The following is a 26,167-nucleotide window of genomic DNA, read 5'->3' as shown; positions in this document are numbered from 1 at the left end:
CTTCCTACTATACTGTTTTGTTTGTATTCTTTTAAAGATTTTATTTATTTATTTGAGAGAGGGAGAGAGAGCATGCACAAGCAGGGGAGAGAGGAAGAAGCAGGCTCCCCCTTGAGCAGGGGGCCCGATGTGGGGCTCCATCCCAGGACGCTGGGATCATGACTGAGCCAAAGGCAGATGCCTAACTGACTGAGCCACACAGAGGTGCCCTGCTTGCTACATTCTTAAAGAGTCTCATGACTGCCTATACATCTCACCAATAATTAATATTGAACTGAACGATAAGCATCAGAGAAATCTTACAGAAGTGGTTTTATGAGTAGAAATTGGAAGAAGGCATTCAGGACCTAATACTCCATGCATGTCCCCTTGTCCACTAAGCATATAACCACCAGCAAAAAAGCAGTGCTTTCTGCCCATGGATCCTGTCCCCATGCTACTTAAATAAACTTACTGAGTTGCATCATACAAGTCTGAAAAATTTTTTCTTGGCTGTTGCACTCAACTAGCCTGCAATAATCATGAACGAAACCATTGATTTCTACAACTCTTTATACTCAATAGCTTACATGTAACAGACTTGCCTTTATATTTGCTTTTGACAAATGAATAAAATGCTTACCTTTAGCCAAATTGTTATTCAGATGACTGAAACATTATTTATTTCTTGGTCACAATTCACTATACTGAAAGAAAATTACTATCGTGTATTTGGATGAAGGTCACTGTGATGGGCAGTCATTCTCTTCAGAGACAGAAGAGCTGTGATGCCCAGTGGCAGTGAATCGTTCCCCGTCTGAATTATTAGACCAGGTTAAGGAAAATGGACACTGTGTTCAGGTCTTGTCAGAGAGTTGCAAACAGTCCATAGACACAAAGATAACTTTCTGGGGATATTTGCCAATGATATAAATACTGGAGAGGAAAAGAGAAAAAAGAAAGAGAGAAACTCTATTTCCTTCCGCTTGCCTTTGCTGGGGTAAAAGTAGTATTTTGGAAAATGAGAACATTCCATCAAATACATAAGTCATATTATAAAAGATGTCCTGATTGTAAATTCCAGATAAAGACTTGGCTTGCTATGTGGTATTGGTGAAGCCACCTCACACTCTGATTCGCAGCTTTTTCATTGATCAGACAAAGGTCCATAGTGCAAGTGCCTGACATTAAGCTTTTGATCACTCCGCCATCCATCTCAAGGACATCCATCTCCAGTAAACACATGACCAGCTAGACAACTAGATAAGAGCCAGGGAGCCCACCCGTGAAGTTCCCCCTTTTGGAAAGTCCTACATAAATCTGGGTAAGTGACCCATGCCTTAATTCCCACTTTTATGTTTTAAATTCACAAATAAGGAGTAAACCTGTAATATCCTAGGCCCCGCCCTCAGTCCAATATAGGGGAACCCCAGATCCCCTCTCTCTCTCCCCACTATCTCTCTCATTGGCTACTATGTGCTGTGTAGCCTCTAAGAACTGTAATAAACCGTGTTTGTTCAAAGTTCCTGATGGAGCAAGGTGCAGGTTGGGAGGTTGGGCTCACCACTGGCAGTATGACCCAGCTGAGTGTCCCCAGGGATTCCTAGTCATGGCATCGCTACGGATAGTCTGAAACAGAGCAGATCCTATGCTTTTTCCCTGAGGTTCTTACAAAAATTCAAGATGAAGGTGGCTGCTCCTGGATCCGAGTTTGGAAAAGTAAGTCTTTGTCATTCTGGGGCTAGTTTCAGGCTAAGGTATGGGGAGTGGTCTTGGGACCCCCATATGATGGTTAATCAGCTATTAGGGAATCATGGGAATAAGCATGAGATTGGTCCTGTGGTCCGTCTGCTGGTCCCAAGCACTTATGTGGAGACCCCCCTGCAGACTCCCTTAGGCCCGTTGGCTTCAGCATGCCCCTGGCCTTAGAAGATCATCAGATGTGCTCAACTTACTTCTTTTTCCTATTCTGTCCTCAGGTCCTGCCAACCCTGGATTTTTCTTTTTTTTTTTTTAAGGTCCTCATATAGAGCTCCTTCTTGCATTCCCTCTTGCCAAAGAAGAGAGGAGACTGATGACCCATTTAAAAAGGCCCAACAGCAATAAACCCAGAGCCAGTCTTTTGTCCAGCTTGGCAAGCAGGTGGGGCAAATCCCTGTTATTTGCTCCTGATGTTTCACCCCTCAAAAGACCAACAAAAAGTGTTTTTTTTTTTTTCTTTAGCTGTGGAAAATAAAATACAAGTTAGAGCCTCAAGGCACACCATAAGACAAGCCTTTGGCAGCATGCCCTGCTTCATTTATATTTCAATAGAGCCTTTTTTCCATATTAAAGTGAACACAGGGAAATCAGAAGAAGGAAATGGAGAGGAAAAGATGGATGAGGTGGTGAAAAGAATCCAAAAGGAAAATTTTAGATCTCAGATTAGCAATATATCTCTGAAATTTCGTTCTGTCAGTGCCTCATTTATCTGTGTTCTAATCAAGGAAAACACTTGCCACTCTAATCTTGACATCTCATGGACTCATCCGAGTGAAAGCAAATCTTCCCACACATCACAGTCCAGTACTCCTCAGCCTTCGGGAAACCGGAGGTACTCTGCTCCACACAGTCACCCAGGGACTCAGCTCAGATCCCTCCGTTATATTATTTGCCCTTGAGCAAATGAAAGAAAGTTCAGTTCAAGTGGGGAACCTATCAGGAACTTTCTAAGAGTCAGGACTGAAAGAGGCATACACGACTTCCTTCCACATTCTGTTGGCCAGAACTCAGACACACGACCTCATCCATGTGCAGTAGAAGCTAAAAATATACTTTAGTTATGCAGATAGGAATAAAAGGAAATGGTTTATAGAAAAACAGCTCTGTCTATGTAACAGTGAGGACCAGAGCTAGGAATGCTTTCTCCCCCAACAGCACCCCTGGCTGAATGACTGACCAGGGAGTGCCCAGCCAACCTATGGGAGTCCAGTTGGCTTTCCTAGGGTCACTCTCATACGGTAAAAGGAATTTTGAGTCTTTTGCACGCTGTACAAACACACAAAACATACTATTAATTTTTTCAATGTAAGTAAAGAGGTTTTTATAAATTAGGTCATATAAAGTTGATGCTCTGAGAACATTTGCTATGGGGTTTTTATGTGTGCTGGCTTAGACATTGAAGAGATTTGCATAGAAAATTATTATTTGAAATGTACCTGGAATAGAATTCTTGCAATAGATGTTTTAGTAACTTTGAAAACTATTCAAAAACAAACAAACAAGAACTAAAAACAGAAACAAAACCTGGTGTGTTATTTTCTTCCAAAAGAATTCCTTTACATAGAAACAGAAAAGGTTACTGTATGGTTAAAATGGCAAACTACAAATCCTTTCAGCAAAATATGTTTCTTCTACTCACTCAAAAATACATCATAGCAAATACCCAATCGTTAATTGTAGCTCCACATCATGGCAATAGTTGGGTTGTTCCCAAATCTCTTCTGGCTTATCACTGTCGCAAGGCACTAAATATTACACGCACAGAGGTAGACACGTCAGGATTTAATCAGAAATATGAAACCAGCGGTGCCTGGGTGACTCAGTGGGTTAAACCTCTGCCTTCAGCTCAGGTCATGATCTCAGGGTCCTGGGATCGAGCCCCGCATTGGGGTCTCTGCTCGGCAGGGAGCCTGCTTCCTCCTCCTTCTCTCTCTCTGTCTGCCTCTCTGCCTACTTGTGATCTCTCTCTCTCTCTCTCTCTCTCTTTGTCAAATAAATAAATAAAATCTTTAAAAAAAAAGAAATGTGAAACCAGTTCAACTATTTACCCTCAGGGAACTGGTGATAAAGGTGTGGAGTAGCTGAAAAGCCAAAGGAGGGACAGTGGGTTGACCCACGTGCTTTCAACAGCAGGGAGCCACTCCCACCCGGACTGGAGAGACAAAGAGAGGAAAGGGTGGTCCCTCTGCCCAGAGACCAGGTCACAAGCGGAACAGGTCACACAGCAGATTATCTCCCGCTGGAGATGGGGAGCACTTGAAGCCCACGTCCAAGAACATGCTTGGGGCAAAGAAAAAGAGGGAGGAACCCATGGCTGCTTCTTCTAACCTTCCACACCATCCTGCCCAAAGGGGCCTGAGACAGACTGGAAAATGTTCAACGCTCCTCTTCCCTCTGGAGGCAAGTGGGGGGTGAAGAGGACTCTCTCTCAGGGGAGCGCGCCTGGAATCTGCAAACTCACTGAATGCACCAAGGAGTGTCACGTGTGGTTTATATTCTCCATTCATCTCCCTCACACAACCCAAAGCGGGGGCGGGGGGGGGCTCTCTCCACGTAGGGCCTATACCGTGCCTGCCAGTTGAAAAGGCTTCCAAATTCTTCTAGTCATGTCTTCGAGGAAAAGTTAGGTTCACTTTAAACCATCGCTATCTCAGATCCCCAAACATGCCGGCTTAGCCGCAGAGTTCTGGCTTCGTGTCCTTGCTGGAGAAAAACAAAATAAAACAAACGAAGCCCAAAGTCGCTGGGCAAATGCGTTTAGACTCCGCATGCAGGAGGCCGTCTCGGAGTCTACCTGAGAGATAAAGGTGCGGAAGGGCTTGTCTCCTTGAGAATCAGAGACGTGAGCGCTTTCAGCTAAATGTCAGCCCAACAGAACAAGTTAATAAACCCTGGGAATTTATTCTCCTGTCAATAAGTAAGAATGATACAAATAAATCCCCATGCTTCTTACACACTTCTGAAAATCCCTAACCTTTCTTTGGAGTTAATTTGTAGCAAATGAAAAGCAACCTAAAAAAATAATAAATTTCAGCCCGGCAGCTCTTTGAAAGGTGATAGAAATGAGACAGAAGTAGCAAACAGGAAAGAGTTGGGTGCAGCCAGAATCTGGGCACTAATGAAAATGACACATTTTCAACCCAGCAGCACTAAACCTGATTAAAAAAAATGTCTGGAAACATGCAAAATGTTTTAATCGTTCATAAATATAATTAGGGTTCTCAGCAACTTTAGCCAAATGGATGTCATGGGAATTCTCTAAGGATGGTGTCTACTGTGTACTTTGTGGAAGGCTGTTTTTCAGAAGGAAGTAGGGTCTACTAGAAAGAGACTGAACTGGACGGGCAAAACCACGTAAAATTAAAATTCTGATGTAGGCATCAGCTAAATGTGTGGTCTTGGAACAAGGCATTTTACCCCTTCAATCTTCAGTTTCTTTCTTCATTAAAAAGGGGATAGAACGTCTCCTATGGTTTATAATAAGAACAATAATAAGCAATATTGCTGACGATGGCCATGACCCAGAGTAAGTTGGTGTTCTATAATTCTTGGTTGTAATTAGTATTTTATACTTATTATTTGCGCATTCGCTTGCCACATGTGGACAACCTATCTCTTTTTAGTATTACGAATCTCCTCATCAGAAAAGATATTTGACCCTCTGGGAGACCCCTTAGAACATGGAAACACCCTGGAAGAAAAATGCAAAGCCTACGGGAGGCGTTACTCCTTTAAATAGTATCTGTCAACACCATGGTTAAATTTTTAACACTTCTGCGAAGATCGAGGGGCAGCCACCTGATCAACAGGCAGCCACCTGAGAGCAAATTCGGGAAAGGCTGTTTGGTGGAAGGAGGAGGAATCTGAGAAAAGTCCACATATTAATTGAAGTGCTTGTCGAAAGTACAAGGTAAGGAAGTGCCATGCCCAGCCCGTCAGAATCAGAGAATCTGCATGTGTAGATGTATTGAATAAGCAAGCCAGTGGGCACACGATCCCACTTTGCAGATAATTACTCTAAAGACAGGCAGGAGGGACCGAGAGGGGCTGGTGGTCATCCCACACAGGCTCCAGCTCTCAACACAGACTACCAGGTGCAACCTTTGCTAAGCTTTTTGTTTCTGTTCTAGTTCATGGCCAGGTACACAAGAACAGGCTGAGAGTTGCCTGAAGGTTCACGTGGCTTGGTACTACAGCGGTGAGTTCAGGGATTTCTTTGGGGGGCGGGGACTGTATCTGTAATTACAAATTTTTAAATAAAATAGTCACTCCGCTCAGTGTATTGAATTTATCAGGATTTATCAGTTCAGATAGTGTAAATTACTAGAGAATGGGCAGCCCCTCTTTTGGGGCCGAGATGGAGACCGGGCAAGCCTGGCTCACACCTGAGAATTGTGCTTCTGCCTTGCAGCCTGACCGTGACCTGTCTTTCCTTGCTTTCCCTATCTCTGACTTCTTTCCTGCATTTTGGACTCTCCACACCTGCCACCCTTTCCTATTCTCTATCATGACTTGAATTGGGCTATAGCAACAATGGGCACACTCCTTTCCTCTACATGAAATGAAAAACGTTTTGTGAAAAACATGTTTAACACCAGGTTTTACAACAATTACTATCAGTATTAGCCATTAATGATAAAAAATCATGATCTTTCCCTTTAAACTTTCTCCTGCCACTACCAAGGGTATAAAAAGTCAATTTCAAAGTATGCTAGAAAAATTAAACACTTTCTTAATATGAGACTATTGTTCTTACTATCTTGTTATTCCCATCCCCAAAACTTGAAAAATATGGAAGTTCATTGTTATAAATCAGTCTTCAGCGCCAAGATAATGAACCGTGAGTAAATTCATGCCAGCCTGAAAAGTAATACACATTTGCTGTTTGCCCCCGGCCCCTCCAATATCTGCCCTTTTTTGTGTGACGGGGAAAAACTCACTTGCCAAATCGTAGCATACCTATGTGAGCTGCCTTTGTTAAAGTTTGTGAGACGTGTTCCTCCTGCTCTCTCAGTGTCTGTGCTGGACTCGTTCTGGGCTCGAATGCCTTGTTCTTGGGTGCCGCTGACAACACAGGGAAGCCCCAGAGATGAGCCTCGGTTACTCTGATCGCTTGAGAGCCCGGCGATTTCGGGGACTAAAAGCAGATCTTTGGAATCAGAAAGGGGCTGAGGACTAAATTCAATTTTAATCCGAATTCTGAGAAAGTCCTCTTTTCCTTTTGGTTCAGAGGTGCTGGGAGGTATGAAACCTGAACTGGACACCAATCCCAGTGTTTGAGGGTTGGTCAGTTTTTATACCGTGATCAGTTTCATAGCTGATTTCTCTTCCTTGCCTCAAATCTGGAGAAACGGTAAATTTGCCATTTCTATTATTTACTTATAAATAATACAAATAAAATAATACAAATTATAAAATAAGAAGCAAACACAGCAAATCTACCCTGAAACATGACTTATTACAATAAGTATTAAATGTAAGTATTAAAACCCTGGAAGTCAAATATAACTAACTAACTTTTCATTCTTCATCAGAGACACAAAGGTTTCACTATGATTTAACTTATAAAACTACAATTTATTGAGTGTCAGATGCTAAGATATATACATATATATATGTATATATATATATATTCCTTCCCAAAACCCTGTGAGGTAGTTTATTTAACAGATCGGACACCTGTGGGTTCTCCCCCAGGCTGGTGGTAAAATGACTGTGGAAGTTCTTGAATTGACATTTCTTTCAGTAGGCTTTTTTTTTTTTTTTTTTTAAATCAGATCACCTCAGAAACCACCTCTTGTCTTCTCACTGGTCCACTTGAGTCACACTCACTGAGGTGTGTCCCTTGCCATTCCTCAAAGCATCCCAGTGGGCTGGGGAGTGATGAGTGCTGATCAGTTATGGTCTATGTTCCTGAACTATTTCCTGACAAGGGAGTTGAAGTTCTTCTAGAAACTGGAAGCCCTTTTTGCTGGGGATGGTCAGATACACCTGCATGGGGTGGTGATGACGGGAAGCTATCTCCTTGGGAAGAAACTGGGCGTTGAGTAGACAGCCAAGGATTTCCTTCCATGCTTCCTCTCTCATGCCCAACCTTCCAGCCTCATCTTCTGTGTGCTTGGCTGCCTTTGGTTAAGGTGAGCTGCCAGTGTTCCCAGACATGTTCTTGATAAGTCACCTTTGTGCCTTTGCTGCTCTGGAGAGCCATTAAACTTGAGCTTTTCAGTCAGAGACATCTGGTTTCAAATTCTGACTCTACTTCCTACAGAATGAGAATCCTACACTTTCCAAGTCTTGGTTTTCTCCATGGGGATGGGGGTGGGGAACAGGAAAAATATCCATCTCATAGACTTCTACTAAGTATCAAATTAAAAGAAGAATTTATCACAATGCCTGTGGTGAGAAATAACAAATGATTCCTGTTCCCTTGAAATGTTCTTGAAATAGCTCCTTGCTAATACTGCAGAAACCTCTTCTGGCTTTTTATCCTCATCTCTTTCTTCTCTTAGCCAAGAGTTGAAAAATAACCAAGGTAGGGGAAGAAGGGAACACAGAGCCAAGAGTTTTTTCCCTAAAAGTTTGATTTTAGACATTGGCAAAATGGTCTTTTAAAGTACGTCCTGAATGGTGGCAATGAACTCTAGACACAGGAAGATGCTAGCTGCTTCTCTGACCCTCTGTCCCTCGCAGAAGTGGCTCGTGCTGCTGGAAAGCCTGACTCCACCTCCCCAGCCTCTTCCCATCTGGCCAGTTCCTATACTTCTCAGCATGGTCAGCACGTCGCCAGTTCCTATACTTCTCAGCATGGTCAGCACGTCGCCAGGGAAGATGTTTCTGATCCTCCAAACCTCCAGAGTAAATGAAGTCCTCTGTTGTTGGTTCACAAAACACCCCATCGTCCGCCTTCTGTAACCCTCCGCACACTGATTTCGGGTCCTCTTTGCCTCACTCTCTGACCTGTGATCCTCCGAGGACCCAGAAAACTCTATTCCTCTGCCATAGCCCCCATGCCTGTGTGGCTCTTGGCACGGACACAAGGCACTCAAAAATCGCTCTTAATCAAATCAGTGAACAATTACAACACAGACTGAAAGGTGACAGCTCTCAGACTCTAGAAAATTCGATTTATTTGCTGTTATACGCCTGGGTAAGGGGTAAGAAAAATGAGCAGAAATAACATGTTTCTAAAACAGCATATAGATATCTCTGTTGCCTTGTGAGAGTATTCGAGATCCAGAATGTTCTATGAAAAGTAAAAAGAAGACTACATTGGGCAAATGTCACTTCTAGTTGACAGACACATTCTTATAGAAGCTTTGTGTCATTTTTACTGGATCAAACCATACTCCACAAATGCAAAACAAAGAAAAATTCGGAGCAAGGAGAAAATGGAGTGTAAGAGAGAGCGGAGGCAGACATGGCAAAAAAGTTATTTAAATTTAAATAAAGCACAAACGTCAAAATCTCCTCAAATATCTTTAAAATTTTCATGAAACATTAAAATGAAAATAACTGAAGTCCAAATAAGGTGCCTGATTTTATTAGTACACCAATCACATTTGGCATTTATTTTTTATTTGTGTTTTTAAAAATACCACGTGTAAGTCTTGCTATAGGACTTGGTGATTTATTTTCGCTGGTTCCTGAATTCTAGCACTAAATCTGAACACTTCGGATGACCCACGAGCTCAAGGGTAACTCATTATGAAACTGATAAAACCAAATACGATACCATGTATGATTCCAGGAATTAAGACATCTTTGGTTCTCCTTGAAAGGGGGTTGAAGTTGAGCTCCCTCCGCCCCCGCCAAGGTGACTCATAGACCTACAGAATTAACTAGAATCAACTTTGTATTTTGAAAAGTTGAAGCCTGAGTGAAATGTATTGAGAGAACATTGTGTTGAACCGGCGGTGGGGGGGAGGGGTGTTATGAAATCCATGCTTTGAATTCAGATTTTCCTGGGCTTAAATTATGATTTTCTGTATGTTTTTCGGTCCCCCATTTAATTGCTATTTAATTACTCCTTTTTTTAAGCTATTCAGTAAGGATGGTAATAATAGTAATGACACTCCATATTATTTTTGTTTGTCTTAGAAATAATGGACACTCCCCATGTCCTCCATGCTATTTGTTATGCTCCACAAATAAGTGAGAGACTATGGACTCTGAAAAACAATCTGAGGGTTTTGAAAGGGTGGGGGGTGGGAGGTTGGGGTACTAGGTGGTGGGTATTATAAAGGGCACGAATTGCATGGAGCACTGGGTGTGGTGAAAAATAATGAATACTGTTATGCTGAAAATAAAAAATAAATTAAAAAAAAAAAAAAAAGAAATAATGGACACAGCAAAAAGCCGGTTTAATTTTATTGTGTAGGATGATAAGAAGCCTCCTCTTGTCAACAAGACAATAGGCCACTTCTTTGCATGGAACCGAGTTCATTTCGACACTATTGCGGAAACCACCAATGGTTACAAATGCCCAAGTAAAAAGCAACAAATTTGGCAGGTACAGAATAAAGAAACAGCTCTTGTCTGCTGCAAGTTACACTTGTCATAGATCCCGCCGACAGCTTTGGTGAGAAGGCTTCAAAAGGAAAATATTTTCAAAACTAAGAAATGCATTGAGGACTCCAAAGGAGAAAAGGACACTATTGCCAGGAAAAAAAAAAATCTGCAAGAAAGCTTTGTTTTCACTTGACCTTTTCCCTGCCAATCTCAAAACCACCCGTTTCTTCGTCTAACCTGCAAACGTGAACAGAGGAAACAAAACTGATGGATGAGTTCAAAGCCAGATTTCTTTGAGTCTGTGATGACAGGATAGGTTCAAGGATAAGGATGGCTTCTTCAAGTGATCTGATTTCTCGAACTTAATTTCCCAGTCTATCAGCTGCCAGAGAAACATAGTTTTCTTCAGCTTGGTCAAGTTAAAAGCAAGATTTCACAGACATAAATAAAAAAGAATAATGTCTTTTCTCAAGGGAATATTAATCCCTGGAGACAAGCGCCAACTTCTCATAGTTTCCTGTACTTCTGGTGTTTCCTGAGACGTTGGTTAAATGTGACACACTTTTTTAAAGATTTTATTCATTTATTTGACACAGAGAGAGAGATCACAGGTAGAGCAGCAGGCAGAGAGAGAGAGGGAAGCAGGCTCCCTGCTAAGCAGAGAGCCCGATGAGGGGCCGGATCCCAGGACCCTGAGATCATGACCTGAACCGAAGGCAGAGGCTTAACCCACTGAGCCACCCAGGTGCCCCGATGTGGCATACTTTTAACAGCTTTAGCTTCTCTGTGTGGAAAAAGAGGCCCGACAGTATCTGAAAAGTGCAATGAAGGACTTTGCACCAGCGGATAAATATGTTCATAAATATGACCATAAGATTGGTAACATCAGTGATGTTACTCTTAGGTAAATTAGCATGCCTTTAACATATTTCTCTTGAATAATTTGAAAAAAAGACTTCTTTGTCTAATAGATGCAATCCCAAAACAAGTAAGCAATTTCCAGAAGATAATAACCTTCTATGGAAGATTTGTGGACTGTGAAACATAAGATCACTCATGGTGGAGATTTTGATGTATTTAGGTATGAATTCATGTATTTATGTCTTGCCTTGTTCCAAAAGGGATTTAAGATGTCTTAAAACAATAGTGTATGATTTTTAAAAATGAAACCTTACCGAGGATATTCAGGGCAGATAAGAGTAAGATACATAAGATAGATTTGAGGTTAGAACAAAAGCTGCTAGCCATGTGGTTTTATTTTTATTTTTTTTTTTTAAAGATTTTATTTATTTTATTTGACAGAGATCACAAGTAGGCAGAGAGGCAGGCAGAGAGAGAGGAGGAAGCAGGCTCCCCGCTGAGCAGAGAGCCCGATGCGGGACTCGATCCCAGGACCCTGAGATCATGACCCGAGCTGAAGGCAGCGGCTTAACCCACGGAGCCACCCAGGCGCCCCAGCCATGTGGTTTTAAATAGGTATTGTTTTTGTCCCTGATCCAGAATTAATTTCCAGTATATACCCAGATGACTAAAAATCTATGAGCCAGGAGAGATTTTACTCTTTGAAGACCCAGAAAAGAGAAACCAGTCCCTGGAAACCCCATCTTGTCCCTCTACTCTGCCATACTGGTTTCTCTCCTGGTCTGTATTTTTTGAGGTTACTACCTTTGAGAGCCTGTGTGTCCCCCAGCTTGATAACTGGTGGAACTTCAGGAGAGGGAAAAGGTACCCTGTAGATAATGGAATAAGACTTCTGTCTCAATCACGCTCTTCACCCTTCGTGTGATCTCCACAGTTGTACTTGCCAGAAAGGCATTAAAAGTTTCTGGAAGCAAAGTCAGATGAGACGAAAACCTCAGAAATAATGTAAATGACGATGACCATTGTAGAGATGACCATAGGAATCTACGGAGAGATTTCCAAGGTCAAGGTAACTTTTCTTTCCCTCTGATTCCCACCCAGGGATCTTGTATGTCAAGGATGACAACAGATTTTTACACCGAGTTAAAACTTGGATCAATTATCAATTGGTAGTCGATAGCTAAAGCTTTATGATGAGAACAATTCTTCACCCATATCTGGGCCAGGTGGGAGAGAGTGATGTGATTATTAACACTGTTGGCCAACAGAGGGAGATGAATGGTGACAAATATATTTAGCATATCTGGCTTCAAGGGTTTTCTGGTCCTTTGACTCTGATTACACCCCAGAGTTGTAGGAATTTAACTCTTTGTTACCTATATTCCTTTTTCTCAGTCCCTACTAGGAAGGAAAAAATATACAGTGGGAAAAAAGACAGTCTCTTCAATAAATGGTGCTGGGAAAACTGGACAGCTATATGTAGAAGAATGAAACTCGACCATTCTCTTACACTGTACACAAAGATAAACTCAAAATGGATAAAAGACCTCAATGTGAGACAGAAATCCATCAGAATCCTAGAGGAGAACATAGGCAGTAATCTCTTCGATATCAGCCACAGCAACTTCTTTCAAGATATGTCTCCAAAGGCAAAGGAAGCAAAAGCGAAAATGAACTTTTGGGACTTCATCAAAATCAAAAGCTTCTGCACAGAAAAGGAAACAGTCAAGAAAACAAAGAGGCAACCCACGGAATGGGAGAAGATATTTGCAAATGACACTACAGACAAAAGGTTGATATCCAGGATCTATAAAGAACACCTCAAACTCAACACACACAAAACAGACAATCATATCAAAAAATGGGCAGAAGATATGAACAGACACTTCTCCGATGAAGACATACAAATGGCTATCAGACATATGAAAAAATGTTCATCATCACTAGCCATCAGGGAGATTCAAATTAAAACCACATTGAGATACCACCTTACACCAGTTAGAATGGCCAAAATGAGCAAGACAGGAAACAACATGTGTTGGAGGGGATGTGGAGAAAGGGGAACCCTCTTACACTGTTGGTGGGAATGCAAGTTGGTGCAGCCTCTTTGGAGAACAGTGTGGAGATTCCTCAAGAAATTAAAAATAGAACTTCCCTATAACCCTGCCATTGCACTACTGGGTATTTACCCCAATGATACAGATGGAGTGAAAAGAAGGGCCATCTGTACCCCAATGTTTATAGCAGCAACGGCCACGGTCGCCAAACTGTGGAAAGAACCAAGATGCCCTTCAACGGATGAATGGATAAGGAAGATGTGGTCCATATACACTATGGAGTATTATGCCTCCATCAGAAAGGATGAATACCCAACTTTTGTAGCAACATGGACGGGACTGGAAGAGATTATGCTGAGTGAAATAAGTCAAGCAGAGAGAGTCAATTATCATATGGTTTCACTTGTTTGTGGAGCATAACAAATAGCATGGAGGACATGGGGAGATAGAGAGGAGAAGGGAGTTGGGGGAAATTGGAAGGGGAGGTGAACCATGAGAGACTATGGACTCTGAAAAACAATCTGAGGGTTTTGAAGGGGCGGGGCGTGGGAGGTCAGGGTACCAGGTGGTGGGTATTATAGAGGGCATGGATTGCATGGAGCACTGGGTGTGGTGCAAAAATAATGAATACTGTTACACTGAAAATAAATAAAAAATTAAAAAAAAAAAGAATGAAGCATTGTTGCCTCTCTCCACGAATGGAAAGACTGATGGTCTTCCCTCCATCCTGCGACTGCCTCCACATGTTTTGGTTGTTGTCAAATATGTGGCAAGATGCATGTCAGTAAATAGTCCATACATTGAAAAAATTCCCTAACGCAAACAGAATTGATTTGGAATGGAAACGAAGAAAAAAAAAAAAAAAAAAAAAGATCCCAAAGGCCCATCTAAGCAGGGCAGTGTCTTTTCGTTCATTACTTTGTGGTTCCTTCTATCGTATTAATTTACCCTTGAGCCAGAAAACTGGGATTCTGACAGTCTTCTGCTTTCAGTATGTGAGTGATTTCCAGTTTTAGATTCTTCCTATTATGGATGGTAGGATAATTTCAGGTCCAACGTATGTCGTGTTTTTCTTCTAAGATCCTGAAGGTATTACTCAGTCCTTTAGGAATATGAAGAGTACTGTGGGTATTGTCATGATTAGAAGGGTAAACACAGATGTGTGTTGCCAGAGAATTTTGGAGCGCGCACAGTATGAGAACATCATCCGTGGAATTCCAAGAACTTGAACTGCTGTGGGAAACTGGCTTCCCAAAAGTTCTACATCTGACATGCAACTGTCCTTGCACTAATCATTTCATTAAGAATCAAAGTGTTCCTGAGGCTAGTTGGTCGTTGGAAAGTACTTATGGAAGGAAATGTAAACTCTAGTGAAATTGTAACCATAGATTGAGAAGCTTAGTTGAAGATACCCAGAATAGAAACCTTGACAGTTACTGCTGGTTGTCATGTACACGTGGTTAAGGTATTGTTCTAGGACTAGAGTCATCGGTGATATTGTTGCAAAGGATCCAACTTGCTCAGGGAGCTAAGACATCCCCAAATTGGTAGGTAAATTTCTTTTACGATATTGGATGTATTTACATTTTAATTATGGGAATAGAAATCTGTTTGGTAGGATGGGAACAGGTGTCTCAGAGGAGATATCACAGTGGGAAATGTTCATGGAATTTCCATACTTGGTTTCAACCCAATAGTACATATTTCATAACATTTCAGCTAAATTAGCACATCCATTTTTGTGTTATATGGGGGTGGGAAAAAACTAACCTTTTCTAGCTCTTGAAAATTAATCAGACGTTTTTAGCTTTCGTTTTTGAAATGAAAAATGTTGCAAATTTGAACTTCCACCTTGGCAGAATTAAAATGCTTATTCAAGCATGAAGAAAATCAATGCCAAATTAGGAAAAAAGGAAATGAGAAGACTCCATTTCCAAGGTTTGAAATGTAACTTCTGTGCACACGAATCCCATCTTTTACCGTAATCCCTGGTCGTTAGCTGATGATCTCTACAGCGCCGGGGATTGTGAAGGAGGCAGCGGAGCAGAGACTGGTCGAAAGAAGCCTCAGAGGGAGGGCCCCTGTGTGGATGCTGTGCTTTTTGGGAATCACATGGTCATCAGTGATTCCTCTAAGGTGGGCAGTTGGAAACTTGACTCACATTCCTTCTAGCAGAATTACTGGGGCAGACTCGAACAGCGGAGGTCTATAGCGGAGATTGCCAGCTGACTGGCCAAACTGATTTTTAGTCTCTTGGACACACAGCTAGACTCCATCTTCTAGCCTCTACTGCAGTCAGGTGTGGCCCTTTGGATAAGGAAATCCCTCCTCTCTTTTTTCTCTTTTCACAGCTTGATGCTGAAACCTTTGTGTTCTTAAAAGTTACTTGTTGAAGTCAGAGCCCCAGCACTGAAGAGGCCTGGGCCAGGAATGAGTACTTGCAGAAAATCCACTTGGCCATGAATGTACTTCAGGCTTTAATATGAACAAGAAGTGAGCTTCCATTGTGCAAATCCATTGAGATTTTGAGTTTGCTAGTTTCAGCTGTTAGCATCACCTCAAATATTATAGACAATTATAATTTCCAGAAATCCCTATAATCCTCCAAATAAACATGCAACTTAAGTAATAGGGTGTGATAGATAAATAAATAGTAAATAAATAGTAATAGATAAAGCCAGGTCTCAAACAAGTACTCTTGACGCCCCCACATCCCTTCTATACAGAAATGATATAGAAGTTCCCCCACCTCCTATATGCTTCCACTAAGGGTTACACAGTGAAGAAAATGTCAGGAACAAAGGCATCGTGTACATGGATTACCTTGTGAGTAGGACCTCCAACTCAATTCTAGGTACTGCTTTTATCTTTCTAAAACACAAACAAAACACCTCAACAATGAGCACTATCTTAGCAGAGTTACACCAGCTGAAGTCCTTAGAAAGTCTAGATGCTTTGTCTAAGTACAAAATTCATGGGTATTTTATTTGTTTGCTACCTACTTCTTTTCCTTTTTGCATGACCCGAGGATGGAAAATCCTCACATCAGGCTGAAAGTGTGGCTGAAACACAAAATTCACGGAAGTAGTAAGAATAATGATTTATGTTCTAAAGAGAAAGGGTAACTCCAAGAGCCCAGACTGGCAGAATCAGAAGTCAGAACTGTTGTCAGCCATCCGGAGTCCTCACATGTTTGGCCATAGGAAATAAAAGATTTTACAAAGTCACTGATTTTTTTTTTTTTCCTTTAACTTTCAAGAAAATTTTCTCAGTGCGTAAAATGAAACATTAATTGAGATCATGTATTTCACATACACCTCATAATTGTATAAACAACGCATTGGTTGCTGATGTGTAAAAACTTTCAGGAGTAAGGGTCTCTGGGTGGCTCAGGAGGTTAATGTCTGTCTCGGGCTCAGGTCATGATCCTGGGAGTCTGGGAAGGAGCCCGCTGCGTTGGGCTCCCTGCTCTCCCTCTGCCTCTGCCCTACCCTCTCCCCTCATGATCTGACTCTCACTTTCTCTCTCTCTCAAATAAATAAATAAATAAATTCTTTAAGGAAACCAAACAAACAAACAAACACCTTCAGGAATAGCATTAATAAGATGGTTATCCAAAATACACTTCACGTGTTTTGTCGGAGAGATTCTGCTCACGCGTGACTAAGACATCCAGCCCAGATATGACCGTGGAGTAATGTGGCTGGAAGATTTCCTTTTACGGTTCCGGCGTTTCCTAGGATATTGTGAAAAAGTGTATGGGAATTGGAGGACTGGTATTAATGGGTGGTATTACACCAAAAAGCTGAGTTTTTGAGGTTGATTCTTAAGAGTAAGAAATGCATAAATTAGTCCAGGGTCGGGAGCCCGCGATCGGACTGCAGAGGGACGAGAACGGGGAGGACTCAGTAGTGGAAATTTACATTCATAGAATCTTCCATTTAGGAGAGGGGGTAATTTGCCTTGAAAAGGCAGCATCCAGGTATTGTGTTCTTTTGTGCCATTTTCAGCAGATTTTTTAGTTCATCATTTTCCTCTGGCCCTGGTTGTAAGATATTTATGCTTGACTGTGCTCATTGTTTTTTGTGAACTTATAAAAATTGCTTTTTTATTAGTCTATAAAAGCCATGTTTGGAGACAGCCTAAAATAAAAATTAATGCAACTTATCACCCTACAGCACGGAACAAGTCCCCGCTTCAGTCTCTTATTTAAGCACCGTAGATGCACTGAAACCTAATAAAAATTGTTCCCTGGCCCATCAACCCCGACCAGGGAGCAGCAAGCTGAAATCTGTGAATTGCTCACAACTGAAAGAGAAGTCTTTTGAGAGCTACGTTGTTAAACCCAGAGCTGCTGTGTTATAACTGGGAGCATCAAGGATGGGTTTTGCCGAGAACCATATAGTTATCACTCAATAAAGTCTTCGTCCAGCACCTTGACGTTTTCTTTTTCGTTTTTTGTTTTTGTTTTGTTTTAATTAGTCCTTTTGATTGTGACTGGCCTCCCTTTGGCCGTGAACTCCACTTTACAGGAAAAAAAAAGGAGGCTGCATTCTCTCTGGCCTTTACAGAATAATTGCAAGGAGTATAACCCATGGGATAGGATTGGCGAGCTCAAAGCATGTTCAGCCCCCAGATCCCCGTGTCCACGAGGGCACTCCAAGTGCAATGGGAAAGACATCAAACGGGTCAGCTTGACAAATCACAGCGATGACGACAACTATTTTCATGACTACTATATTATGAGACCCAAACAAAAACACAGCCCCCGAGCCCTGCAGATGTGACTGTTTCCCAGGGAGTCCGTGGGCCTCCCTGGTCACTTCTGAATGATGCCCAGGGATGCAACACAGGTTACCAGTGCTTGCAACACAGAGCGGGCGCGGCACCCGCGCACAGAAAGCTGCAGGATGAGACAGAGCAACATAGGACAGCCTTTCCAGAGCTTTCCTACCTAGTCTTCTCATGAGACAGAGAGAGAGAGGCTAACAGGTTTTAATAAGTTTGTGCTCCTTTCAGCCTTCCCACCTCCTGGCTTTCCATCCTCCCAGCCTCTGACCTGGGTCAGGCATCTTAACCTGAACATCAAGCCACTATCTTCATCCAAAGCAGCCCTTGGGGCACAGAGGTATCTGACTGGGAAATACCACCACTGCCAACCGTCCCAGTGTTTTGTTGTTGTTTTTTTCTCCTTGAGATGCTTTTCAACAATGTTCTCAAGGACATACCCATTTATGGACAAGTCTGTCTCTTCCCAGACCCCATTCTTTTTCATCTGGCTCTCCAATCCCTTATTGGAACAGTGAGGATCAAAAGCCATGTCTGGGTATTCTTTAGGAAATGCTGGCCTTCCCAAACATGATTAAGAAGCCAGTGGAAATGGTCTGGGTGTTAAAGCAACCCCAGCGAAAGGATTCTAGCTCATGGATACCATCTGCGCCCCTAGAGTGAGGACGTCTTGTCCAGCCTTCGGCCCCATCATCTCTGAGCGATTGGTCTTAGGGCTCATCCCTGAGCACACATGCCTGAGGTTCCCAGGACACAGACTGATTGGTTGTGCAATAAAGACGTTATGAGAAAATCTTTTTTTCTCTCTTTTCCTCAGGGCCTGAAATCAGCAAGCCAAAAAGCTTTTTATCCTAATATAGAAAAGAATTAGGCAGCAGATGCTTCTTCACAGCAGCCTGCATGCTGAGGAGGGGGGGGGAAGATGGCGCAGTCCTCCTCTGGCAAGAGTTTAAGGCTGAATCATCATGGGAGTGTTTGTGGTAAAATCACATTTTTCTTTCAGATAGTGGAGCGATTATCACTGGGCTATGGACAGCTAGACCAGAGCGATTTTGGTGAGATCTACTCTTTTTCACCACATAAAGAGTGTGTCTTCGGCACCAAGGGAACAAAACATCTAAGAATATGACCGTGGGAGGAGAGCAGATAGAAGGAGACCCTGGAAAGAAAACTGGCCAAGATCAAGAAGCGAAGAGAGCCAACAAAGTAATGAAAAGGATTTGTTTTCTTTTTGAACTAAGGGTGGGGATTGGGTCATATCTCCATAATCATGTGAAAACAAAAGGTCACCCGAGCGAACCATTTTCCCAGAGGCCCCCATGAGACAAGCTACAAAATCAATTCTGTGTCATCCGACCAAAGACCACCAGCAGGGGCTGGGATCATTGTTTAGGCTTGACGAGTGAAAGTCCAATTTTATCCATATTACCTCATTGCCAGAGCCTTCTTCAGATCAGGAAGGGAAAGGAAGACAGAAAAAGGGAGACTGTAGTGAGGAAGATCCTTCAATACTGGATTTTTCCATTTTACTGCTTTAGTCTTCTTTTATGTCTGACAACAGCAGTCGATGTCTAACTGGACCCATGCTATTCCTGTCTTTTTTTCAATTCATCAATTCTTCCAACTGGCCCTGGTTTGATCTAAAAGATTGAATTGTCTCATGTAATCCTGTCCCATTGTTAGCTCCCCCTTAACGATCAGATGTCCATCCTCTTCAGCCCAGATATCCAGCAAAAATGTTCCCTGCCTCCTCCAATACCCCCTCCCACCAGGGCTGCAAACAGTCCCTCTGATCCAAGATGACTTGGTTCTCTTCCTCGGACATGCCACCTTCATTTCTGCACACCCAATACCTTGATTATCTTGTTCGGATCAACGGTGCACCCTACCTTCTACATATCTGTCTGTCTGGAAGTTTATTCTCCAAGCCTCTCCTTAAAGTTCATCTTCAGTGCCTCTCCAGTTGTAGACCATGTATCTCAGAATTCCTACTGGGGCCAGTGTGTATACTTTTGTAATGTTAGCAGCTCATTCGGACTTACTTGGATTCTTGCAACATTAATGCATATTTGTACGGTGGATCTTCTCCGTGGAACGTGAAACTCCTCTGTGGCAAGACTGTGCCATAGACATGTTTATATTCCCTACAATACCTCAAATACCTCAATATCCCAAATACAAATATATCTTGCAAATACTCAAAGTAATTTTTCTCCCAATCCTTTCAGGTTACGTCATTTAAAACTTCATCTCCAGGCTTTGGGAGTGGAAAAGCAAGTCCAAAGGAGGCAAACCACGGGAAACGCTTTTAGGGTCCTCGTCAGTTACATCGATGCCTCTACTCTCCTCCGTGCTAGTTCAAGAGCTCCTAGGACCCTCGTGCTAGCCAGGACACTAGATGACATCACGCCAAGCACTCGCACTGTAGAGATGAGTCTGCGGTTGGTGTGAGAGGTCATGCAACTTGATTGAAGTCACACAGGTATTAGTGGCTAGAGTGGGGACTGAGAAATTACATGTCTAGACCCACAGCTCAGTCATTTCTTTCCTGTTTGTTGTATTGTGTCTTATCCTAGCCTTCCCTTAGCTGCTGAGCCAAGAAATATTGTTAATTTGATTTCAGAAAAAAAAAAAAAAAAAGAAACAAACAAAAAAACACCAAACCCCAAACAAACTAAAGCAGAGAGGGAGGGAAAACAAAACGTAGGGTTTGTCCGAACAAGCCTTCAGCCTTTTGGTTATGTCTTCATTGCTTCCAGAGCCTGGTGCTTGCTTGTCCGGTTTTGTTTGTTTGTTTGTTTGTGTTTTTGTTTGTTTCTAAGATTTTATTTATTTATTTGACAGAGCGAGATCACAAGCAGGCAGAGAGGCAGGCAGAGAGAGAGCAGGGGAAGCAGGCTCCCTGCTGAAGCAAACAGCCCGATGAGGGACTCGATCCCAGGACCTTGAGGGACTCGATCCCATGACCTGAGCCAAAAGCAGAGGCTTAACCCACCGAGCCACCCAGGTGCCCCTTGCTGGTCAGTTCTGATGGTGTTTTTTGCACTTTGATTCTGTTTAAGTCTTTTTTTTTCTTGGTGTTTCAGAAGTTTCTTTGGATCAAATGAGTCGCTTTACCTATATTACTGATTATACTTTATTGTCAAAAAAGGGCCCCATTCTGTCCTCTGTGTAGCTGGGTTACTGTTTCATCGTTCGGCACCCCAAGATAGAACAAAAGCCAAAATGCGAGGCCTAGGGAAGATACTACCCAAAGACAGCTCCTGGAAATGGTGAAATACTCAAAAGCAGACAAGCGTTCACTGTGTAAGAAGAGGAGTAGACATTGGACGCATTTCAGAAATGTTCTAAGTCACTACATCTATGCTTTGGATGCCAAGGGGCGTTTCTTGGAAGAATAACATTAAAATATCCAAAGTTTTAGTGAAAGCGTTCTACAGCCAGTTTCAAAAGTCCTGCAGTCCAGCTCTCTATGAAGGCATCGGTCACTAATTTCCTTGACTGTCAGTTTCCCTATAAGATGAAAACTACCTGTTTCTGAACAACTCATACATTTTCTTTCACTGTTGGAAGTATACATAAAAGTGTGTGGAAATTTTATTTATGGATTAAATTTACTTTTTCTAGGCTTAAAGAAGATTGTTCCCTTGCTAGAGTTTATTTTACTGGTTGTGTTACACAGATTTTCCATGTACACTCGCCAGGAAGAAAAGAGCCCTTAGATTCCCATTGCTGAAATGTGGGACTTAACGCATCAAGCTATGAGATGGATGGAATCGACCATCGAGCGCACAACTTCTCATTCTTCACGACTCTCTGCTGTCTTCCCACTGTTTCTCTTGGCTCCCACACTCCACCACTCTATTCTGATCACTGTCACACAGGACACTATTTTTCTCCTGTTCTTACCTCTAACCAGTTAGTTCTGCAACTGACACAAATGACTTAGGAGAGATAGGGCACCTCTCCACGCGTAACGGGACGTGACTCTGACAGCTCCCATTGGAGGCGGATGCACACAAGATAATGATAGAGCGGTACACAAGTAACTAGCAGTTTGGTTCATCTACACGTAAGGAGTTTTGAGTGGTGAGGGAGTTACGTGCCCACTTCTTGCACCTTTTTTTTTGTAGCCACGGACTGAGCCCATTTAACTCTTCACTTCCAGTTAGGCGGAGATCGCCACACACATTCTCCTGGTAAGAGAGAATCTTGGAACAGAGCAAAAATCTTCACGTTCTCTCTCAATACCTTTGGGATCACTACGAGGCCAATATAGTTAGTGTCTCTAAAGCAGGCTTCTCTTTTCATATGTACAGAGGGAATCCTGCTGACAAAATAGTTGTAATCTAAGTAGTTCTCAATTTCCACTTTCTTTCTTTCTTTCTTTTTTTTTTTTAAAGACTTATTTGTTTGAAGAAATGAGAGAGAGAGAGAGAGAGGGAGGGAGAGAACAGGAGAAGAGGCAGAGGGAGAGGGAGAGAGAATCCCCAGTAGACTCCCATGAGCACAGAGCCAAATGTGGGGCTCAATCTCATGACCTTGAGATCATGATCTGAGCTGAAATCTAGAGACAGATTCTTAACACACTGAGCCACCCAGGCGCCCCTCAATTTCCACTTTCAACTAAGAGTATTTCACAGCAGACTAAATTGTTCAGTGATAAGATATGGGCAAAATGGATCAAATGAAACAAATCATTATCAAATTTAAATTTAAAGATAATAGCTGTCTTTGCAGTAGCTCAAAAACTGTCAGATACTTCCAGCAGATGTGTAAGACCTCTGCACTAAAACCTAGAAATACTGTTGGCAGAAATTAGAGAATATGTAAATAAATAAAAGCAGATTCCATGTTCGCAGGATGTCTTCTTGTTGCTGGTGTATTGCTGTGCTGGGGTTGTCAAGTTTATTCAAAAACATATATGTAAATGAAATGCTATCTTGAAACAAAAAGTCAGAGGGCTCTCACTACCGGATACCAAGACTTACTGTAAAGCTATATCATGAAGACAGTGAGGTGTCGGCTTAATGACAGATAAATAGACCAATGGGACAGAACAAAGAATCCAGAAATAGACCCCAAACATATAGTCTCCTGAAATATAACAAAGATGTCACGGCAATGCTATTAGAGGAGGGACTGTATTTTCAATGAATGGTGTAGGGTAAGGTGTATAAATCAATATAATTTATCATTCAAGGTGGTATATAAATCTAAATGAAAAAAGTAAGAACCCTAGGGCTTCTAGAAGGTAACTGAATATTTCCAGGCAGCTTGCATGGGAAATGATTTCTTTCTTTTATGACATTAAGTTAGTCATCACATAGTGCATGGGAAGTTTCTGTTGTGTGTTCAATGATTCAGCAGTTGCATTAGGACACCCAGTGCTCCCAACACGTCCCTCCTTAATACCCAGCACCTGGAAATGATTTCTTAAACAAGAATCAAAAAGCAACAATAATAAGGAAAATTTTGGTAAAATGGAAAAAATTGAAATTAAAACTTACGTTCATTAAAGAACCATTAGGAGAGTGACAGTACAGAGCGGGGGACTCCAGTGACAACGCCTGTATATAACAGAAGACTTCTACTGGAAATACATAAAGAACTCCTGCATGTTAATAATGAAAAGACATGTCAGTAGAAGAATGAGCTCAGGATTTTAACAAGCACTTCCAAAGAACACATCCAAATGGCCTATAGACATATGAAAAGTGTCCACCTTCATTAGTTGTCAAGGAAATTCTAATTAAAGCTAAAATGTGAAAGCCCTATACACCCATCAAATTGGCTAAAATAACAAAGACTGACAATACCAAGGGACTGTGGGGACGTGGGACAACTGGAAGCTTCCCACACTTCGGATGGGTGTGCGAACTGATAAAGCCACCTTGAGAAACAATTTGGCAGTATCTCCAAATGTGTACAACACACACACTTTATGACATCAGAGCATGCACTCAACCGAAATGCTTCTGCATTTGTGACAAAACAATGTTGGTCACGGTGCTATTTGTGAGACCCAAATATTCCTGGCCGCTTGGAATATTATAGGTCTATAAATGGATCTCCGCAAACATACTTAGAGCAAAAGGAAGCCAGACACAAAAGAAGACAGACTGCATAATTCTGTCTCCATCACTTTCCAACACTGGCTAACCTGAACCACGGGGAGAGAAGCCATGAGAATGATGACTTCGGGGAATGTTGCATGGATGAGCCGCGGCTGGGGGGTTTCATGGGTGCTGGTTAATGTTCTACTTCTTGATCTGGTTGATGGTGATGGAGCTGTGTTCATTTTTTTGCAGATTCACCAAACTGAGCTGTTAACACTTTATTTTTTTAATTTTCTATATGTATATTATACTTCAGTAAATATTTTAAAAATAAAACAAAACGTCCAGATCACCTGGGTGGCTCAGTCGGTTAAGTGTCTGCCTTCGGCTCAGGTCATGATCCCAGAGTCCTGGGATGGAGCCCCACGTCAGGCTCCCTGCTCAGCGGGAGCCTGCTTCTCCTTCTGCCCACCACTTCCCCTGCTCCTGCTCTCTCTTGCTATCTCTCTGTCTCTCAAATAACTAAATAAAATCTTTAAAAAAAAAATCCAGATCACCTATTCCCTTAATTCTGCTAATTCACTCCAAATTATTTTGTTCAATTTTTGCTGCTCTTTAAAAGTGCTTTGCAAGATCGGGGCAGTCTCGTCTATAGAACTTGGCCTGAAATAATCAGGAAATTCCAACTTTAAAGGTTTTGTGTTGTTGTCTCTTAAAAAACAACACGCATACAATCAAGCTGTCAAGGACCCAGCTTGTCTACCAGAGATAGGGAGATGCAGATCAAGAAGAGAATTTTAATATGGTCATGCATTATCTATAACCTATAGGATGAATAAAGATAAGAATTAGAGTGAACTTAACTGAAAATAGCCTCATGATAAAAAAAAAAAAAAGTCACTTTATTTCAATGACACTCACTTCTACTGTGATTTTTATCTTGGGCTTATTTAGTTCTTCAGCCCAAACCAAGATGGCTTGTTTTTTTGTCCTTTTTCATTCTTTTTTTTTTTTTTTTTTGAAATGTCTTCACTTCTGCAAGGTGAATGTAACCTATGGAAATGGAATCGCCCTTTTCATTGTTTTGCACGACGTCGTTGGAGACACCGCTGAGAAAGAAAGCAGGTGTGGAGCCCACGGTATTCGCAGCCTGAACTACTTGTTCCGAACTTGAATTACGAAAACATTGTTTGAAGTGACTCTGATGTTATTTTGATTTACTATTCCTATAAACAGCTCTTGCTCAGGTAGCTCCGACTTGCAAGCTAGCCACATAAATTAAACAAAGCGGAGTCTCCTGGGAGGATTGATGAGGGACAGAGCGAAGACACAGATATCATCCTGCTGCCGGCAAGCGAAAAGCGTAGGTTCTGACAGAAAAGTTTTTGCTTCTGATCATTGCCAGATTTAAAGCTCTTGTCCTTAATTTCCAAGGGATGCTCTCCTCGGTCAGTTTAAATACGAGACAAAGCTCAGTTTCTTTGGAGGCATCCCCTACAATAATGATTTGATTTCTCCTGCATTCCCTTCTTGTTTCTCTTATCTTGTTGATCCTCAAAATCTAAGGACAGAGCCACTCTGAAGCAGTATCCCAAAAAGGAGCACAGAAGTACATGCATGTTGTAGTGTTATTTTGAAATTTCTTTTTTTTTTTAATATTTTATTTACTTATTTATTTGACAGACAGAGATCACAAGTAGGCAGAGAGAGAGAGGAGGAGGAAGGCTCCCTGCTGAGCAGAGAGCCCGACATGGGGCTCCATCCCAGGACCCTGAGATCATGACCTGAGCTGAAGGCAGAGGCTTTAACCCACTGAGCCACCCAGGCACCCCTTGAAATTTCTAAGTAAGGAAATATAAACCTGGAAAAGTGAGTGAGGAGAGGGAAAAGAACCATACTCAAGGTAGTCCTGAGGAAATAGAATGGATGACATCTTGTAACTAGGATTCTTTGAAAAGATGATAAGGGCAAAGGGTGAAAAGATGGATTGCCACGGGTCATGAAACTGAAGGATGTTGGTTCCACTCTAGTTTACTGTGTGTCTGTAGAAACTTCAGTGTCCTGGAGATGGGGGTAGATATTAACCAGACCATGTTAAATTTACTGTGATCCATCAAACTGCTCACTGGATCTGGAACTTTAGTCCTCCAACTC

At 42.0% G+C, this 26,167-nt stretch overlaps 1 long non-coding RNA gene across 2 annotated transcripts in view; it reads left to right on the top strand.

Annotated features, from left to right (window-relative positions):
- LOC309865478 overlaps nucleotides 1-26,167 on the top strand; it is a 162,231-nt gene that overhangs the window by 99,710 nt on the left and 36,354 nt on the right. Inside the window, exons 3-4 of one of the 2 annotated variants that reach the window (XR_014312126.1) lie at nucleotides 1,138-1,303; nucleotides 1,959-2,252. The exons of the other annotated variant lie outside the window; for it this stretch is intronic. This is a non-coding gene — a long non-coding RNA (uncharacterized lncRNA). Of the gene's footprint in view, nucleotides 1-1,137; nucleotides 1,304-1,958; nucleotides 2,253-26,167 lie in introns of those variants that run through there. 2 annotated transcript variants of the gene reach the window in all.

Source organism: Mustela nivalis, assembly GCF_964662115.1.
Source record: "Mustela nivalis genome assembly, chromosome: 5".
Lineage (NCBI taxonomy): Eukaryota > Metazoa > Chordata > Mammalia > Carnivora > Mustelidae > Mustela > Mustela nivalis.
Note: the sequence above shows the minus strand (reverse complement) of the source record. Positions and strands in the feature narration are given on the sequence as shown.